The following is a 17,119-nucleotide window of genomic DNA, read 5'->3' on the forward strand; positions in this document are numbered from 1 at the left end:
CCTCCTCCTCCAACTCAGGTTCCTCCCATTCAGGCCCCCATTTATAGAGCAAAACCAAGATCAGATCGGCAAGTAAAAATAATTGACAGAACAGCCACTGATGAAGCGTTTAGATTCATTAGCTAAGATTGCATCCTACTTAGACTTTCATCTCTCCAGACGAGTGGAAAGCTTACTAAACACTTATTCTTATAGCAGTTCAACCTGTAGCAATCCAATGAGGGCTCCTATATAAATTTAATAATTAAGGTCCCAAGAAAGCTGACTGGGTTATTTATGTATGCAACCACAGCAGCTAGAACTTTATTTGCACAGAAGTGGAAAGAGGGAGGATTGGCTTATGAAACTGGGGGAATCTGCTGAAATGGTGAAATTACCTGCTAAACTAAGAGGACATGAGGATGAATCTTTTCAGGAAGAATGGAGACCATTGATATCTTATTTGTCAAACTATCATCCATACATGAAGTCAAAGGCAGGATTTGAAATATAAGCAGCGGATGACTGAAATACGACATTGGGGCTTTGATAATAAAAACATGTTTTTTAAAACATCTGATAAAAAGAAGTAATAAAAACAAACATAGAGAATGGGGGGTGGGGAGTCAAGAAGAAATTGTGTGGGGTTTTTTGTTTTAAACTGTATGCGAAGACAAGTGATTGGAATATCTGTGGAGACTTAATAATATATATTTTTTTAATGTAGTAAAGAAAGCATTCACCCAGATTCTTAGTAAGTTGAGGTAATTTGATTCTGTTTTATTATTTTAACTTTTGGAAGGCCTCCTCCTCCAACTCAGTTTCCTCCCATTCAGGTCCTCCTCCTCCAACTCAGGTTCCTCCCATTCAGGTCCTCCTCCTCCAACTCAGGTTCCTCCCATTCAGGTCCTCCTCCTCCAACTCAGGTTCCTCCCATTCAGGTCCTCCTCCTCCTACTCAGGTTCCTCCCATTCAGGTCCTCCTCCTCCAACTCAGGTTCCTCCCATTCAGGTCCTCATCCTCCAACTCAGGTTCCTCCCATTCAGGTCCTCCTCCTCCAACTCAGGTTCCTCCCATTCAGGTCCTCCTCCTCCTCCTCAGGTTCCTCCCATTCAGGTCCTCCTCCTCCTCCTCCTCCTCCTCCTCCTCAGGTTCCTCCCATTCAGGTCCTCCTCCTCCTCCTCCTGAATCTGGTCAGGGATCAAACGGATGCTCGCAATTACTACCGGCCTGGACACTTTTTCATCAGTGGGATCATCTCTCCAAAACGCTTTGTTGAGGAAACGCCATACAACTTTTCTCAGACACCCTTCGCCAGGACTGAAGTGTATGCACTTATATGCAGATGGTTTCATGGTCCTCCACTCCTTATAATGGTTCCTGTTTATCAAGGAAATAGCCCCTTTCTCAGGGCTGGGGAGCCAAGGGCTGGTGTTGCAGGACTACCCTGCCCTGACCATTGGGCTTGCTGTTGGAGGAGCTGGGAGCTGGGGAGGGGTGTCTAGTAAAAGATTCTAGTAAAGGGAGGTGTGCTCATTCGTGTAGTTTCTGATCCAGAATATGGACAAAAGTATAATTTTACCACACAGTCAAACCTGCAAGCCACCAGGCCCCATATGTAAGTAAAAGGGGACTGAGGTATTTGGTGCTTCTCTTCTGTCAATAAAATGGTCTCTTACCTACCTATAGTCTAGCCCCTTGGAAGAAGCCAAAGACCACTGCAAGAAAAGCAGCCTTTGCAGCAACTTCCCAGTATATCACAATTTTTGAGGGGCGCCTTCATTTCTTACTCATAAAACCACAGTAGAATAGAATCATAGAGTGGTAGAGATGGAAGGGACCCAGAGGAATCTCACCTGAAGCATCCATGACACATGGTCACCTTCGGAGGGAGTCCGTTCCACTGTTGAACAGCTCTGTGTGCTTCAAAGGTGCTGTAATGGAGCAGAGATTTCCAAATTCTTCCTCTATGCTAGACAGGAAAAGATTTGATGTCAATGCAGAAGGATGGAAAAACAAAGAAACAAACAAATATTAATCTTTGTGGATCATATAATGTCCCCACCCCCATTCATACGAGTTGCACTCTGTTTAAAGGGTTCATTTATTGCAGGGAGGCACCTAGGTTCTACTGGCACATGTTGTCTTTCCTGTTCACCATTCAAGAGATCAACCAGGATCTCAGGCTCTTACCCAACATCACCCTGGGCTACAACATCTATGAGAACTATTTTGATGCAAGGATGACTTCGGACGCCATGCTAGAGCTGCTTGCAGGCAGTGGATGCAATATTCCCAATTATCACTGTGGAGAACAGAATCAGCTGCTGGCTGTTCTTGAAAGAAGCAACACTTTCATCTCAAGAGTGATTTCAGCCTTGTCAGGCATCTACAAAATCCCACAGGTAAGTAGTGGGAGAGCATGGAAGCACAGAGAATTCCAACTGTGTAAAATTCTATTTTCTCTTGGGAGGGGTCAAGTGAGGATATTTTTCAAAATGGGAAAATCCTGAGCTATGGATTCAACATCCCTTTTTCAAAACTGAGCCTTTACCAACTTGGCACCTCCAGATGTTTCCGACTAAAACTCCCATCAGCCTCAGCCAGCAGAGATTTAGATATCAGGCAATTCAGATGATTAAATACCCATTATGCTGAAAGTAAAATAAATTGCTGATCTTTGCTTTGCTTGCTAGATCAGTTATGGCTTCACTTCCCAGGTTCTCGAAGGTAAATCCCTGTTCCCTTTTGTCTACCGGATGAGTCCCAAAGAGGAAAGTCAGTACCAGGGGATTGTTGAATTGCTCCTGTATTTTGGATGGACGTGGATTGGCCTCTTCACTCCAGACAATGACAGTGGAGAAAGATTTGTGAGCGCTGTGAAACCTCTGCTGCTCAGCAAAGGGATCTGCATTGCTTTATCAAAAAGAGTACCAGAAAATGATCCAGGTCAATTTATCAGGCCTGGGGAACCTTTTTTCCTATGGAGACAAGTTGGGGTATTTGTTTCCTATATAACCAATTCACAGACTATCGTAATCCTCATGGCAATACACTTTATCTATGAGAAGGAAATAGGGGCAAAAGTCTGGATCACAACATCTTTGCTAGAAATCAGAAATGGCTTTTACATCCCTCCAAATTTATTCCAGCACCTCCATGGTTCTCTGTCCTTTGCAATTCAGACCGGAATAAGGAGCAGCAAAGGTGACAAATTGCAGTTCAATCTTAGGGATTATTTCAATCAAGCATTTCAGTGTTCATATTCAAAGCATTTGTTGTCCGTGAAAGGCAGGATAAGATGCAAAGAGGAGGAGAAACTGGAGCCATTATCCCAAGGGGTGCATGAGAGAGCCCTGTCTCTAGACAGCTATGGCACTTACATCCATGTTCAAGCTGTGGCTCAGGCCTTGCATGCTTCGCTTTCCTCGAGATCCCAGAGGAGGCTGATGGTGGAGGAAGGAGAGCAATGGGGACCCCAAAGGCTACAGCCGTGGCAGGTATTTCCTTCCCCTTTTTGCAAACTGCACTCCACACAGATGCTGATCTTGACTGGGGATAGACCTGCAACATATCATAATTACTATTAGTATTAGTAATAGTAGCAGACCGCCCAACATTTCTCTGATGAAAATAGGGACATACCATCTGTCCCTATACAGATACTGTTGATACCTAGGGCTTTTTTACTGGGGGGTCGGGACTCACTCAAACTCAGTTCTGGCACCTCTCAGGCGGGTACCATTGCCATTCTCAGAGGGAGGTGTTCATGGTGATTTCCGGCACCCTTTTTGCTAGAAATATATCACTGTTTATACCCCACACATCTTTTTGGCTTGCCTCAGCACTCTGGGCAGCTCCCAAAATAAAGAAATTCATACTAAAATATAAAACATATTAAAATTCCCGATACAGGATTGGACGGCTTGTGGGTTGGATAACTCCACATCTGCCAACTTTTCTCCAATGAAGAAAAGGAAAAGTGGGGAATTTCGGGATCAAATGAAAAACTGACTCTAATCCAGGGACATCCCTGGAAAATTGGGGCACTTGCAGGGTCTGTAGTAATAAAAATGGCTGAATAGGAATTCCAGTCTACATGAGATACACCCAGGCCCCAAATCATAAGAGATTGAAGTGAGTAGGACTGAGATATCCATCTTGGCTTCCAGGTTTCTCAGTGCTGGTGCTTTCCCCTGTCATTCCAGCTTCACCCTTTCTTGAGAGAAATTCGGTGTCTGAATACTTCCAGAGGCAGGCTGTGCTTGGATGAGAACTGGGAGCTGCCAGCAGACTTTGATATTGTGAACTGGGTGATCTCTCCCAATAAGTCTTGTGTCGTTATTGGGAATATAAGGAGAGAGACGTCTGCTAGCATAAAGTTCACCATTAACCCAGAAGCCATTGAGTGGCCCAAGAAATTCAACAAGGTAGGGGGAATCACAGAGAGGGGAGGCTAGGAGATCCTGAATATGCTTTTCCTTGAACAACTGCTGCAAAATGACTATATCAGGTTGACCAATGATGTATTGACCGTCCAATAACAGCTGCAACGGCCACTCCTTCTTTCCACAGCAGCTGAGATAGGTGGGAAATTTGGGATGCTCACAGAAAGCATAGAGCCCAGAGGTCCTCAGAGAAGACACCATTCACAGTTGTTGGTGAAAGATGATAATTTAAAAAAACAACAACCCTATTGTAATATAAGGTTAACGTTAAGAAATGGCATGTAAACTAGAAATAACTAGGGAAATAGATCAGCGACAAGAGGAAACCTTGCATCCCTCAAGAACAGAGTGAGGGAAACCAATATTTGGAAAAGTCATATTAAATTTATCTAAATTAGTGGTTGAGAGATTATCAGAATCCTGAAAATTGGGGAAATCACATTTCAGACTCCATTGCTATCTTCTTTGAAGATTTTTTAAGCAGGGAAGCAGGTAAACGGAGAAGAGGAATCAGAGTTCTGTGGCGCAAACCTCAGTTGTCCTGAACGAAGAACAAGATATTCTGGTCACCCCAATGGTCAGTGGGGGGTTGAAAGGACCCTGATGAGGGGTCAAAGGCTGCAGTCCAGAGATCAGTTTCAATTTACCCTATGAGTGAATTACATACCCACAAATACTCCTAACTGTTCCTCTTTGTTGCACCTTCTTGTCTTTCTGGTTAGGCCGTACCTCGTTCCAGGTGTACAGAAAGATGTCGACCTGGATATGCCAAGGTGGTTCTGGAAGGAAAGCCCGTTTGCTGCTATGCTTGTGCTCGGTGTGCGGAAGGGACCTTCTCCGCCCAGGAAGGTGGGTGACTCCAAGGGGAAGGTATTTGTCAGGGAACTGCCATCGGAGCCAGAGCGAGAGGGAGGGCTCCAGAGGGATTCTGGAGAGCGTCCCGGGAGGGAGAGAAGCAGCCCATCTTCTGGGGAAGGAAATCAGCGTAGCACCAGTGGAGAAGGGGGGCAGATTGGGGAATCGGCGAGGTGGCTCCATGACTCCTCGCCAGAGACCTGCAGGGAGAGCATGGGTCCTCCGCTGCCAACACCCTCCCTGCGCAGAAGGCTTCCGCGCAGGGAGAGTAGGCGGAGACTAGGTGTCAAAGAGCTTCTTTGCTGGAAGAAGTTCAAGAAACGCCCACTGACGGATTCTGCCAGCGATTGAGACAGCCACAGGTGAGTGGCTCTCCGGACAGAAAGGGTTCACTCAGACAACTCAGCAAGGTGTGGCGCCGATTTATGCATGAGCAACCCCTAGAACCATTACAGTATTCCGAGAGAGAGTAAACACTGGGCAGTAATCCAGTCTCACACACTTTTTGTGAGAATTCTGCAGATATTGGGGCTCCTTCCTCAACTTCTTTAGGATTAATCAACTTTATTACATCCAGGAAGTGAGTTGATAGGAATGACCATGAGGAAGACATCTCTGGGGTTGAAAGTGGGCAGCTGTGAGAGGAATGCCCATAAAGCATTCCTTTTTTATTTTTCATACCAAGTCACACCAAAAAGGAAATCATTTTGACATTTATAAAGAGTAATGGACAGGTGATGCAAACCAGCAAATGTTTAATAGCAAAAGCACAATAAAAAATAAAATATTTCAAATGAAAATTATTACAATATAATCAATGGACTGTTTTGATCTCACTACTATGAACATTGCATGGAAGCAACAGAAAACTGCATTTCAAATGTCAAGTTAAAGAGCTGTTTCTTCAGGATTAGACAGGATCCAAACAATGCAGTTAACAGAAGTGGAGTGCTCATTGCTACTCAGTTTATCCTACCTCACAATTTTTGCTTTACCTCATTTAGCATTCTTATTTCCTGAGGTCCACCACAGAGTTTTTCAAAACGTAGCAGAGCACAGATCCTTAGGGATGTAACTGATGCTGCAGCCACTCTTTTTCCTCTTCCTCAGATGCAGAACATTGCACCAAATGTTCAGAAGATCAGTATCCAAACAAGGACAGAAATCAATGTGCCCCCAAGATTATCATCTTCCTGGCTTATGAAGAATATTTGGGAATGGTGTTAGCTTCCATTGCCCTCTTCTTGTCCTTAACAGCAGGCATTGTGTTGGGAATCTTCATTAAATACAAGGACACTCCCATAGTCAAAGCCAACAACCGGGACCTCTCCTACATCCTCCTCGTCTCCCTCCTGCTTTCCTTTTTGTCCTCCTTCCTCTTCATCGGGCGCCCAAGGAAAGAGACCTGCCTTCTCCGACAAACGGCCTTCAGCATCATCTTCTCAGCTGCTGTTTCTTCTGTCTTGGCAAAGACCATCACGGTGGTGCTGGCCTTTCTGGCCACAAAGCCCGGGAACAGGGTGAGGAGATGGCTGGGCAAGAGTCTGGCCAACTCCATTGTCATCTCCTGTTCTGGGAGGCAAGTTCTCATCTGCACCATCTGGCTGGGCTCTTCTCCCCCATTCCCAGAGCCCGACATGCTCTCCCAGGTGGAAGAGATCATCCTGCAATGCAACGAAGGGTCTGTGGCCATGTTTTACGTTGCCCTCGGCTACCTGGGCTTCTTGGCTGCCACCTGCTTCACGGTGGCTTTCCTAGCCAGGAAGCTGCCTGGCTCCTTCAACGAAGCCAAGCTGATCACCTTCAGCATGCTGGTCTTCTGCAGTGTTTGGGTCTCTTTTGTGCCCACCTACCTGAGCACCAAGGGCAAGTACATGGTGGCCGTGCAGATCTTCTCTATGTTGGCCTCCAGTGCTGGGCTTCTGGGCTGCATCTTCCTTCCCAAGTGCTGCATGACTGTGCTGAGGTCTGATCTGAACACAAAGGAGCACCTGACAACCAGAAATTAAGGGAACACCTGATTCTTAAAATAGTCCATGTTCCTGATGTCCAGAAGTGCCTAAAGGAAATACAGCTACTCCTCCATGTTGCTTATTCTCCATCTCTGAAAGAGATTGTGTTCCTTCTTAGCCCAGGTTTTGTGTAGTCCTGTTGACATGAACCGTAAGATGGGAGGAAATGTTTTGCTACCTTGCTTTGCCAAGGACTACAATGAGTCCTGATCTACTGCCCTTAGTTTGTAAAGTTTTATCATTTAATCATTTTTTGCTTTCAGAAGTTATATTTATCTGACAACCAGATAGGCTGGAGGGAGAGAGGAGTTAGGTCTTTGAGTGTGATTCCTTTGTCCTAACTACCTATTAACCATATCAATTCTGATATTCCACAATACTGTTTGGTTATGCCAGTTCTATGTATTCAATTTTCTATGCTCCATTTCCCGCATTTATGCGCTATCATTCATAAGCTCACTTCACATCATTTTGTTCTCCTAAGCTTTGTATATCAATAAACTGAGAAATTCATTTAAGTTCTCTTCTGTGGTTCGTTGGTTTAATTTCTGTATTGTGTAAGCTCTGCTCCCTGTTCCAGAGAGTAGCAACGGACCTTAGCCAAGCCTTGACTGGGATCCAGTGAACTTTATTGCATTGACCAGGGTTAGGAATAGGGTTAGGGGCGGGCGAGGCAGGCGGGAAGAGAGGGGAGCGGGAACTCCGGCGCTCATGGGAGTGGCAGGCTGCCTATGCCAATCTGGGCGAGTCATTGTGAAAGGAGGTGGGGAGAGTAGAGCTGGGGAAGGCAATGGGTCACAAAAGGCAGCAGTGGAAAGCGGGGAGAGGTGGGGCGGGGTTTAGTGGAGAGTGGTCACGCCCACTAGGCTGGGCAAGGCAAAGCTGGGAGGAGCCTCTGGCTTGACTTATTTCATTATTATTACTAATATTAATTAGTAATGAAATATTAATTTGGGGGAATGTATTATAATATCATATAATTAATATAATATAATATAATTATATTATTATACAGGGTGATTCATAATAAAATATACAGTTTCAACACCCTATAAAAAGAATATAATATATTTCATGTTACCTGTGACAGAATTGTAGGGGAATGTTTAAAGTATTTTAGAAACAGTCACAGATGTTCTATGTGTGCACCCTTTGTCACACGACACACATCACAATCAAAAATGCCGTTGCACAACAAACTCCATTTTGCTGAATTCAAGAACCCAAAACGCCTTCTCCACTCCAGACGCCGCCATTTCGCCTGACTAGTCACGTGACACGCGCACTCTCACCTCCATCACTTCCCTCAGTCGCGGAAGACAAACTGTATCAGTACATCTACCTCACGGTTCGCAGCTGTTTTCCGTGTCGGCGCCTGTCTTACAGGATCTGGAAAATGTATATTTCATTATGAATCACCCTGTATTATATTATTTCGGTGTCCAATCACAGCATTACTATAGGATTTTTCATTTCAATCAATCAAATCTTTATTACGGTAGTAGACCAGCATCAGTAGGGTGGGGTACAGTCATTTCCAAACTGTAAAACGTAAAGCTAAAAAGTATTAAAACACAAAGTATACATAAAAGTCTAAAAGAAGCGAAAAGACGGGTTTGGGAGCATTAAACAGATGTGGAAGAGCATAAAAGGTTAGTATATAAAAGACTCTGGCCCTCCATTTCCAGGGCACTCTGAGATGAGTGTTCATTCAATCTAGTGTCACAACAACCACCATTTCTTTCTACCCCACCATCTGGCTTGGTTTCCCCAGCCACTCAGGGCGGCTCCCAATAGAATATGAAAAACACGATAAATACATCAAACATTGCAAACTTCCCTGAACAGGGCTACCTTCAGGTGTCTTCTAAAAGTCAGGTAGTCGTTTCTTTCCTTGACATCGGCTGGGAGGGCGCCACCACCAAGAAGGCCCTCTGCCTGGTTCCCTCTTTGTGGCCCAGGTCATCATCCGATGAATTGAGAGCGTCATTTATTTCTGTGTTCATAATTAAAGAAAACGTGCATTTTAAAAGTATTGCACCTTGATTGTAATATTAAGAATGCACTTAAAATTACTACGCACAACAATGAATAAGTGATTGCAATGCACACAGAGCTAATCAGTATAAATATGTGTGAACAATGTTCTTAAAAACATTTGTTAACCAAGTCTAATATTACTATCTTGTTGTGATTATTATTACTTATATTGCTACTAATCCCAGTGGCTTACAAGACTGAGCTCCATTCTGCCTTGGTCAGACGCCACCTGGAATACTGTGTCCAGTTCTGGGCACCACAATTTAAGAAGGATGTTGACCAATGGGAAGAAACCCCTCCAGAGAGATGCTGGTTCAGGCAGCCCCCTGAGCTTAGACTACGAAGCCTCTGAGGGCGTGCAGAGTGCAAATCCCCCCAGGGGCCCCTCTCTCTCCCAGGCTCACCTGGGGACCCGTGCCCTGCCAGCCTCTCCGGCCTCTGAGGGCGTGCAGAGTGCATATCCCCCCAGGGGCCCCTCTCTCTCCCAGGCTCACCTGGGGACCCGTGCCCTGCCAGCCTCTCCGGCCTCTGAGGGTGTGCAGAGTGCAGATCCCCCCAGGGGCCCCTCTCTCTCCCGGGCTCACCTGGGGGCCCTGCCCCTGCCAGCCTCCCTGGCCCCTGAGGGCGTGCAGAGTGCAGATCCCCCCAGGGGCCCCCCTCTCTCCCAGGCTCACCTGGGGGCCCTGCCCCTGCCAGCCTCTCCGGCCTCTGAGGGCGTGCAGAGTGCAAATCCCCCCAGGGGCCCCCCTCTCTCCCAGGCTCACCTGGGGGCCCTGCCCCTGCCAGCCTCTCCGGCCTCTGAGGGCGTGCAGAGTGCAAATCCCCCCAGGGGCCCCTCTCTCTCCCGGGATCACCTGGGGGTCGGTGCCCTGCCAGCCTCTCCGGCCTCTGAGGGCGTGCAGAGTGCAGATCCCCCCAGGGGCCCCTCTCTCTCCCGGGCTCTCCTGGGGGCCCTGCCCCTGCCAGCCTCTCCGGCCTCTGAGGGTGTGCAGAGTGCAGATCCCCCCAGGGGCCCCCCTCTCTCCCGGGCTCACCTGGGGGCCCTGCCCCTGCCAGCCTCTCCGGCCTCTGAGGGCGTGCAGAGTGCAAATCCCCCCAGGGGCCCCTCTCTCTCCCGGGCTCACCTGGGGGCCCTGTCCCTGCCAGCCTCTCTGGCCTCTGAGGGCGTGCAGAGTGCAAATCCCCCCAGGGGCCCCTCTTTCTCCTGGGGGCCCTGCCCCTGCCAGCCTCTCCGGCCTCTGAGGGCGTGCAGAGTGCAAATCCCCCCAGGGGCCCCTCTCTCTCCCGGGCTCACCTGGGGGCCCTGCCCCTGCCAGCCTCTCTGGCCTCTGAGGGCGTGCAGAGTGCAGATCCCCCCAGGGGCCCCCCTCTCTCCCGGGATCACCTGGGGGCCCTGTCCCTGCCAGCCTCTCTGGCCTCTGAGGGCGTGCAGAGTGCAAATCCCCCCAGGGGCCCCTCTCTCTCCCGGGCTCACCTGGGGGCCCTGCCCCTGCCAGCCTCTCCGGCCTCTGAGGGCGTGCAGAGTGCAAATCCCCCCAGGGGCCCCTCTCTCTCCCGGGCTCACCTGGGGGCCCTGCCCCTTCCAGCCTCTCCGGCCTCTGAGGGCGTGCAGAGTGCAAATCCCCCCAGGGGCCCCTCTCTCTCCCGGGCTCACCTGGGGGCCCTGCCCCTGCCAGCCTCTCCGGCCTCTGAGGGCGTGCAGAGTGCAAATCCCCCCAGGGGCCCCTCTCTCTCCCTGGCTCACCTGGGGGCCCTGCCCCTGCCAGCCTCTCCGGCCTCTGAGGGTGTGCAGAGTGCAGATCCCCCCAGGGGCCCCTCTCTCTCCCGGGCTCACCTGGGGGCCCTGCCCCTTCCAGCCTCTCCGGCCTCTGAGGGCGTGCAGAGTGCAAATCCCCCCAGGGGCCCCTCTCTCTCCCGGGCTCACCTGGGGGCCCTGCCCCTTCCAGCCTCTCCGGCCTCTGAGGGCGTGCAGAGTGCAAATCCCCCCAGGGGCCCCTCTCTCTCCCGGGCTCACCTGGGGGCCCTGCCCCTGCCAGCCTCTCCGGCCTCTGAGGGCGTGCAGAGTGCACATCCCCCCAGGGGCCCCTCTCTCTCCCTGGCTCACCTGGGGGCCCTCCCCCTGCCAGCCTCTCCGGCCTCTGAGGGTGTGCAGAGTGCAGATCCCCCCAGGGGCCCCTCTCTCTCCTGGGCTCACCTGGAGGCCCTGCCCCTGCCAGCCTCTCCGGCCTCTGAGGGCGTGCAGAGTGCAGCTGGTGTCCCTGGCGGAGGCAGAGGCAGGAGGGCCATGGAGCCAGGCTTTGAGATCCCCTCGGAGGGGAAGGGGCCACCTTCCAAAGGCCCTGCGACTCCCGCCAGCCTCTGCCAGCCTGGTCCACACTGGGAGGGGGGGCAGACTTCCCAGCATGCACTGCCAGCTCTGCCAGGCCAATGGTCGATTCCCAGCCTCAATAAATTTGAAATTTGCTGGTTTTTCCAGTGTATAACCAAATCAATCAATCTCAAGGTGTCTTTTGTTCGGTTTCACTATTTAGCTTTATGGATAAATTAACCTCTATTAGGTTTCATTTCCCTCACGTCCTTCTTCCCAGCATGCTTTGCTGCCCCTTCTTCTCACAAACAAGGATCCTGTTTCCTGTAATTGAAATTTACCCTTTTTCCAATGTATAACTCAATAAATAAGCCCCAAGATGTCTTCTGTTAGGCTTCACTTATTAGCTTTATTGATAAATTATCCTTTATTAGGTTTCATTTCATTTCCCTCACGTCCTTCCTCCCAGCATGCTTTGCTGCCCCTTCTTCTCAAAAACAAGGATCCTGTTTCCTGTATTTGAAATTTACCCTTTTTCCAGTGTATAACTGCATGAATAAATCCCAAGATGTCTTTTGTTCGGTTTCACTATTTAGCTTTATGGATAAATTAACCTCTATTAGGTTTCATTTCCCTCACGTCCTTCTTCCCAGCATGCTTTGCTGCCCCTTCTTCTCACAAACAAGGATCCTGTTTCCTGTAATTGAAATTTACCCTTTTTCCAGTGTATAACTGAATGAATAAATCCCAAGATGTCTTTTGTTCGGTTTCACTATTTAGCTTTATGGATAAATTAACCTCTATTAGGTTTCATTTCCCTCACGTCCTTCTTCCCAGCATGCTTTGCTGCCCCTTCTTCTCACAAACAAGGATCCTGTTTCCTGTAATTGAAATTTACCGTTTTTCCAATGTATAACTCAATAAATAAGCCCCAAGATGTCTTCTGTTAGGCTTCACTTATTAGCTTTATTGATAAATTAACCTCTATTACGTTTCATTTCCCTCACGTCCTTCTTCCCAGAATGCTTTGCTGCCCCTTCTTCTCACAAACAAGGATCCTGTTTCCTGTAATTGAAATTTACCGTTTTTCCAATGTATAACTCAATAAATAAGCCCCAAGATGTCTTCTGTTAGGCTTCACTTATTAGTTTTATTGATAAATTATCCTTTATTAGGTTTCATTTCATTTCCCTCACGTCCTTCTTCCCAGCATGCTTTGCTGCCCCTTCTTCTCACAAACAAGGGTCCTGTTTCTTATCATTTTATTTTTCTCTTATTCTTCCATTTAAACTTGATGGAGGGTCAGAGCGATGGAGAAAGAGAGAAGGCTTTTCCTCACAGCCTTTCCCTCGCCCTTCCCAGGCTGCCCTGCGCAACCTTCCTCCTGGCCTGCTAATAAACTAATAACAACCAATTATTATACTCATAAACCCCCATAACCCAGGAAGTCGCGAAGAGACCTCGTCCTTTTCCTCATTCCCTTGGAGGCACCTAGAACGGCTTCCCCCTTTTCCCGACGTCCCACGGCTCCTGCGCCCTGGACAACAGAGGCCAAAATGGCGCTGGCCACCCGCCAGTTGTTTTACCTGCAATTTAGAGCTCCCAAAATGCTTTAAATGCATGTTGTGGCTGTGATTTTTATAGTGCTTTTAATATTCTGTTGGGAGCCGCCCAGAGTGGCCTGGGAAACCATTATTATTATTATTATTATTATTATTATTATTATTATTATTATTATTATTTCACCGCCTTGATTGCAATGAAACCTAAAGCAGACCCATTGAAATGCAATTCTTAACTTCGTTTTTGGTTTACACCAACCATTCTTCTTTTCGCAGTTGAGACTGACCATTCACTTTCTTCTGATTGGTACCTGATTGATAAACTCACTCTTTAACGTCATCTGAATCTCTGTAACCCGACGTTAAGAAATGGCATGTAAACTAGAACTAACGAGGGGAATCCCATTTCAGACTCCATTGCCATTTTCTTTGAAGATTTATTCAGCAGGGAATCAGGTCAACGGAGAAGAGGAATCAGAGTTCTGTGGCGCAAAACTATGCCCTCGGCTCCCTGGGCTTCTTGGCTGCCACCTGCTTCACGGTGGCTTTCCTAGCCAGGAAGCTGCCCGGCTCCTTCAACGAAGCCAAGCTGATCACCTTCAGCATGCTGGTCTTCTGCAGCGTTTGGGTCTCTTTTGTGCCCACCTACCTGAGCACCAAGGGCAAGGACATGGTGGCCGTGCAGATCTTCTCTATGTTGGCCTCCAGTGCTGGGCTTCTGGGCTGCATCTTCCTTCCCAAGTGCTACATGATTGTGCTGAGGCCTGATCTGAACACAAAGGAGCACCTGACAACCAGAAATTAAGGGGACATCTGATTCTTAAAATAGTCCATGTTCCCGATGCCCAGAAGTGCATAAAGGAAACACACTTGCTCATCCATGTTGCTCATTCTCCATCTGTGAAAGAGATTGTGTTCATTCTTAGCCCAGGTTTTGTGTAGTCCTGTTGACATGAACCGTAAGATGGGAGGAAATGTTTTGCTACCTTGCTTTGCCAAGGACTACAATGAGTCCTGGTCTACTGCCCTTAGTTTGTAAAGTTTTATCATTTAATCATTTTTTGCTTTGAGAAGTTATATTTATCTCACAACAAGATAGGCTGGAGGGAGAGAGGAGTTAGGTCTTTGAGTGTGATTCCTTTGTCCTAACTACCTATTAACCATATCAATTATGATATTCAACAATAGTTTCTAGTTATGTCATTTCTATTTATTGAATTTTCTCCATTTTCTACATGTATGCTGGATCATTCATAAGTACACTTCACGTCATTTCGTTCTCCTAAGCTTTGTATATCAATAAACTGAGAAATTCATTTAAGACATCTTCCGTAGTCTGTTGGTTTAATTTCTGTATTGTGTAAGCTCTGCTCTCTGTTCCAAAAAGTAGCAACTGACCTTAGCCAAGCCTTGACTGGAGACCAATGGGTTTTATTACACTGGCCTGGATGTGACATGTTGTGCACTGATATTGAGTGGATCACCAGATTACGAGTGAGCAAGCAACAAGTTTAGCATTGGAGGAAAGCAATGAGACGATGCCAGATAAGTTGTATTCCCTGCCTGCCAAACCTTTTAAGAGGAGGCATCTTATGCTCAGTCAGGAAGGAATAGGGAGAGGCCTCCGCCTCCAACTCAGGTTCCTCCCATTCACGTCCCCATTATAGAGCAAAGCCAAGATCAAAAGGGCAAGTAAAAATAATTTACAGATCAGCCACTGACAAAGCATTTATATTAATTAGTCAAGATTGCATCCTACCTAAACTTTCATCACTTCAAATTGGTGGAAACTCTCATTCTTATTACGATTCAACTTGTAGCATTCCAATGAAGGGTGCTATATAAATTTAAGCTGGGAGCAGCCTCTGGGTTGACTTATTTCATTATTCTTACTAATATTAATAAGTAATAAAGTATGAATTTGGGGGGAGGGGAATACATTACATTAGTGTCCAGTCATTGCATTTCTATAGGATACTTCATTTCAATCAATCAATCAATCAATCAAATCTTTATTACAGTAGTAGACCAGCATCAGTAGAGTGGGGTACAATCATTTTCAGTCTGTAAAACGTTTCGGAAAGCGAAAAAGTATTTAACACAAAGTATATATAAAAGTCTAAAAGACGCTAAAAGAAGGGTTTGGGAGCATTAAACAGATGTGGAAGAGCATAAAAGGTTAGTATATAAAGACTATGGCCACCAATTTACAGAGCACTCTGATATGAGTGTTCATTAAATCTAGCACAGGGGTCTGCAACCTTTAAGACAAAAAGAGCCACTTGGACCCGTTTCCGAAGAAAAAACAACAACTGGGAGCCGCAAAACCATTGCGACATTTAAAACAAATATAACACTGTGAACGGCTTACCGTGCTTGACTATTTCCTGAGCGGCTAGAAAACTAGCATATGTTGTGGAATTTGCAGACTTCACCCAATTCTTGAAATTATTTTTGCTCCTATCAACCTTCCTCATAAGTTCTGCAATGGCTTTTCGTCTCTCATCTCCATCTGGATATTTTTCAGCAAAGGCTGTGTGTTTATTCTGGAAATGTCTTGCAATATTTGACTTTTTGTTGTTTGCAAATTTCTCACCACATATTAAGCATACTGGTAAACCAGTCTTGTCAGTAGAGAAGGCAAATGATTCTGCCCATGTATCATTAGACATTCTGTTTTCTTCAGAAATTTTTCTTTTCTTGCCTTTATCCATGGCTGGGCTACCGGGGGTCCAAAAGAGGGACGCAACTAGAAATCAGAGGGCCCCATAGCAAAATTTGCTATGCCCAATAATCAATGCCCCAAAATGCCATAGAAAATTAATCAGGGCCCCAGTGTACCATAAATCCTAATCAGTGCCTGATGTAAATAATAATTAATAATGAGGGCCCAATGTCATCCTCGTCATTTTAAAATAACTTTTTTGACACTTTTTTATTATTTTTTTGTTTGACCCCTCAGAATTACTCCTCCTCATAGAAATAAAGGTTAAATTAACAAGTTACCTTTTTTTGAGTGTGTGTTCTTCACTCCCCTTCAAAACAGTGACCAGCTTACATGCCCCCTTTCAATGCAGCCTGCTTACAGCCCTCAACCAAAATGGCCGCTCCCGCGACTCCCACGTGCGCCCACAAAGATGGCGCCGACGATTTCCCCTTATCGGTGCCCTTTAAAGAAATGGCCGCCGCAGCTTCAACCCACGCCTAGAGGAGGCTAGAGAGGGAGAAAAGCGGGGGGCGGGGGGGAGGAAAGCAGCGAGGACGGCGGAGAAGGACTGCCGGGAGTGGAATCCCACACACCGCGAGGGGAAGGAAGGGAGAGGGTGCGAGCTGGAACGGGGCAAAGAGGGCGGTCCGATTGGCGGGCAGGGTTGCAGGCACGCCCGGGGATTCCCCTGTTCTCGCGGGGGCAAAAGGCCAGCCCCCGCGAATGGAGTGTGGGAGGGGTTAGCTCGCAACCCCCTCTCCTCTCTAGCTCGGAAATGGCTTTGCGGAACATGCGCCTCCTCCCCTCGCCTCCGCCCCGGAGCCGCGGCAAAGGCGTTAAAGAGCCGCATGCGTCTCCGGAGCCGCAGGTTGCCGACCCCTGATCTAGCATAATAATAGTAATGAAAAGGTGTGGCAATGGAGGAGTGCAGGGAAAAGAAAACTCCTGGCACTCATTCTTTCTTGCTACAGAATTAAAAGATTTCTCTGCTTTTCTCCTTCTTTTCCCCTTGGGTGGTGTGTTCAGCGGTCACCCTCAGGGGAAACAGGTGTCCCCCCCCCCCTTGGAGGAAATGGACTGATCGGAACCTGGCTGTGACATCGGCTCAGAATCCCAGCCTCACTTTGCAGTTGAGGCCAACAGCCTTTTGGTGGTTTCTCTGCAAGTGAATCAGAAAAAACTCTTATTGGACACCGAGAAAGCAAAGC

The 17,119-nt window shown here is 47.4% G+C and overlaps 1 long non-coding RNA gene across 2 annotated transcripts in view; it reads right to left on the reverse strand.

The window, feature by feature from the left end:
* Positions 1–17,119, reverse strand: part of LOC114590323 (uncharacterized) — a 51,709-nt gene that overhangs the window by 20,997 nt on the left and 13,593 nt on the right. The window contains exons 3-5 of one of the 2 annotated variants that reach the window (XR_013391221.1): positions 9,149–9,290; positions 8,587–8,683; positions 1,836–1,951 (exon numbers count right to left, since the gene is read on the reverse strand). This is a non-coding gene — a long non-coding RNA (uncharacterized LOC114590323). The remainder of the gene's footprint in view (positions 1–1,835; positions 1,952–8,586; positions 8,684–9,148; positions 9,291–17,119) is intronic. The other variant, XR_013391222.1, reaches the window with a different exon arrangement.

Source organism: Podarcis muralis, chromosome 18, assembly GCF_964188315.1.
Source record: "Podarcis muralis chromosome 18, rPodMur119.hap1.1, whole genome shotgun sequence".
Taxonomy (NCBI): Eukaryota; Metazoa; Chordata; class Lepidosauria; order Squamata; family Lacertidae; genus Podarcis; species Podarcis muralis.